This window comes from Equus przewalskii, chromosome 21 (genome assembly GCF_037783145.1).
Source record: "Equus przewalskii isolate Varuska chromosome 21, EquPr2, whole genome shotgun sequence".
Taxonomy (NCBI): Eukaryota; Metazoa; Chordata; class Mammalia; order Perissodactyla; family Equidae; genus Equus; species Equus przewalskii.
In genome coordinates this window covers 23,900,683-23,904,311 of record NC_091851.1, presented here as the reverse complement: position 1 = coordinate 23,904,311, position 3,629 = coordinate 23,900,683, and the positions used below count along the sequence as shown (strand labels likewise).

General features: G+C 47.8%; 1 long non-coding RNA gene across 1 annotated transcript; it reads left to right on the top strand.

The window, feature by feature from the left end:
• The first annotated feature begins 314 nt into the window (after positions 1–314).
• Positions 315–1,709, top strand: LOC139078143 (uncharacterized). The gene is made up of 3 exons (XR_011530945.1): positions 315–524; positions 888–962; positions 1,520–1,709. It is a non-coding gene; the product is annotated as an uncharacterized lncRNA (long non-coding RNA).
• The last annotated feature ends 1,920 nt before the right edge of the window (positions 1,710–3,629 follow it).

Sequence of the window (3,629 nt, the reverse complement as noted above, 5' to 3'; positions counted from 1 at the left end):
CATTGACCCATCTGTGCATGTTTCTTCTTTCCATCTTTCAAAATGTGTTATTTGATTCTTGCTCTACCAGGCCCTCACTGCAGCTGAAATGGACTTGCCCCTGCCCCAAGAAGCTCCCAGTCTAGCCCCCTATTGCACAGATGAGTACTCTTCCTGCCCAAGCTTGGGTGCCTCCTATAGCCAGAAACTCACCCCTCCCAAAGCAGCCCACCCTATTTAGAAACAGATGTCACGTCACAGGGTGAACAATGGCTCATTGTGTGGTTGGGCACTTCACACACAAGCTTTCAGTTTCTCTTTCTTCCCAGTTTGGATATGGGATTGCTGAGAATCAGACACTCTCAGATACAGAAAAAATGGTAGAAAATGTCCCCAGAGAATTGATCCTTGGGATGCTGCTACTCCCAGGGTCTCCTGGCAGTGCTACTTTGTCTAACTCCCGTCTCTGCCCCTGGATCAGGTGTGCCCTCTGTTCAAAGAGGTTCTCAGCAGCTTGGACACCACCCTGGTGGAGGCCACTGCCGGTAAGCCCTCACTCCTCCACCGCAGGAGCAGTGATTTCCCTGAAGGAGCTCTGTCCCTACACACCGTAGGATGCTAGCTCCCTCCAGCGTCAACTCTCCCCAGTTTTAGTTTCTGTTTTGCCTTGAATAATCCAGATAATGTTAGAGTTACAGCCCCTGTCTCTCTGTCATCCTTGACACTGAGAACAGCTGGGCTGGTTGGTATAGGAGGCAAGGTCGCCTCAAAGCCCTGCGTGGGGTTGGGCGAATCTCCAGTATTCCTATTCCCTGGCCCCAGGCATCAAGTACATGTGAGGTATCCCTGGACTCCTTCACACTGAGACCATCACTTTGGTCTTTGGTTGTTGTTTTTTCCTTTTCCAGACATGACGGTCTATGGGCTGGATTTTGCCATTAAGGTCTAAGCCTTCTGGGAAGGGACCGGCCTCTGCTTAGCTGGTGAGTGCTGCTACCCAGTCCCCAGGATTTGGTAGCTGGCTACCAGTTGGGGGAAGTAGGGGTTTGGTACAGTGACAACCAAACAGACAGAAGGAAGAGCCATATTGACGCACACAGAGATGCAAAGAGACATCCACATAAATGCTGACAGAAATGGAGAGACACAGACAGCAGTGCATCATAGCTACAAAGAGAAACACATGATCATGGATACACACAGACACACACACACACACGCTCAGACAAACAGGTGGTAACTCAGACAATCATATAAAGGCACACACTCACAGTAGCACACTTACACTCATATGCACACATTTACAGACTCAGCACACACAAGTACACGTGGATAAACAGACACACACACACACTCAAATACATTCACAAGGAGCCCCATGAAACTAGGCCTGGGCTACCATTGTGGCTGATACAAGACCCCTATCCCCAGGGTCTCAGCCTCCTCCCCTCCCTCTGGAGGCTGAGTTTGATGATGGGCCAATACCAACAAGAGCCAGTGATCTTGAGTCTCTATTCTGATTGGGGTCTTCTCCCAACAGAACCATTTCCAGCTCTTCGATCAACTCCCTGCCCAGCTTCTGAGGGCTCACAGAAGGCTGTCCCATGTTCTGGACAATGAAATGGCCACTGTTTGAAGACCAGAGCAGCATGCTCTCTGAGGAAACTGCTCCCCCTCCTTTATCATTAGGCATGTGTTGTAGTCCATGTTCTTCACCAAATTAAATTGCTCTTCCACTGCACGGGGAGCCTTGTCATTCTTAACCATCACTTGAGGGCTCATAGGATAGAAAGAGCCCTGGTCTGGGTGGTTTGAGCCATAGAACAGAGGTTGCACCTTACAATGGAGATCTTAAACTTCTTAAGCAGGACAGGGAGATGTCCAGATGAGTGTGGATTTCAGGTTTACTGCTCTGGTGTCCTTAGGAAGGATGGACAGAGAGTTGGGGGTAGATGAAACACTCTGGGCAGAGATGAAGACACACCAGTTACTACACAAGAAGTGAAAACGGCATATTTGAGAGATGTTCAGGAGGTGAACCTGGAAGGGTGAGGGAGCAGCTGAGGCTCCTGTCCATGTATTGGATTGAGGAGCCTGAATGTAACCGGGAATTTTGGAGGATGAATTGATTCCAGTGGGAAGATTATGCCTTTAGCTGTGGCCACTGTGCATGGATTTGCCTGTGAGACCCCAAGGAGGACATCCAGGAAGTTGACAGATACACAAGTCATCAAGTACTCTGCTTTTGCTTACTTGTATCAAGTTGTACTGACCTCTCTTCTGTTCTCAGCATGGGGATGATAGAGATGACAATGAGGAAGTGTAGGAGGAAGGACAAAGTGGTCTAATGTGTTTATTGCCAAAAGTTTGAGAAAGATAGGCATAGAGAGGGGTCATTGGAGTTGTAAATAAAAAGATCATCAATGCCCTGGAGGTGAGTCATACTTTTGGAGGAAGAAGTCTGATTTTCAGGAACTGAGAAGAGGAAGGGATGTAAGGAAGCTGAGACTGTGAATGCAGAAAAGATTTATCAAAAACTCGAATAAAGAATAACAGAGCTGCTTGGGCTGGGGAAGTTGTAATCTCAAATAAAAACCTTGTACAATATCATTATTTGAGGTCCTTAGAGGACCAGTCCAACCCGTTCACTCCACAGATGAGGAGACTGAGGCCTTGGGGCATGTGAATGACTTGAACAAGCTCACAGAGTGACAGAAAGGCAAATCAAGGCCTGAAACATGCCAGAATTTACAGAAAACCAGGTCTGTTCCTCATTCAGAGACCCCATTGACCTTGTGAGAATGAGCAGATTCAGGTTGGTGTTTCTTAACCCCTGCCAAACATCTGTCATCATGCCCAGAGCCATCACTCTCCACTTACTGTTGCCACCAACCAACATGGCATCGTAGGGAGACAGTCCCATAGTTCAGAACTGCCGGAAGGCTTATCACAGGAAACCAGCTTGTGTCTTCAGGTGAGGATTTATGGGAGGAAGCATCGTCCAGGCTCACAGAAGCATAAGACCTTTGAGCTGAGGATGAGTAGTTAAATCCCTTAAGCAGCTGAATGATCATTGTGAATGTCACCTCAGCAGTGACCTGAAGGACAGAAGGAATTTGCAGACTGGAAACCAGCAGTCAGCACTGATTGGGCTTAGGGAGGATTCAGGAACTAGTTACCTTCATGTCCTTTCTGGGTAGGCATTAGGTCAGGACTGAGTGACTCTCATGGCTGAGGCCCCAAGAAGCAAAGTGAATGAGGACAGGCACATACAACTGGGACCATCAGCACTGGTCCTACTGCCCTCCGACCGTGGCACCAAACCGCATTCCTGCCTGGACACACAGCCACTGCCGATCTCTGGATACTATTTTCCCACTGTTCCCCTGGACTTCTTCCTACAGCCCACAGATGGGTCTTTCCCTCCCCTAACAATTTCAATTCCTAACTAACTAGCCTAAGACGCCCCTCGAAACAAAACAGTGTGGCAGGGGGCCAGGTTGATCAGAACACATTTATGACTTTTAAATAGTGACAATATTTTCACATTTTAAAAAGTCTCAGGCAGGATATCAGTAATGATAGCAGATTAAAGATCTCTGAAGTTCTCTCCTACATAAAAGCAATGATAATCCTGGGGAAAAAAAGTT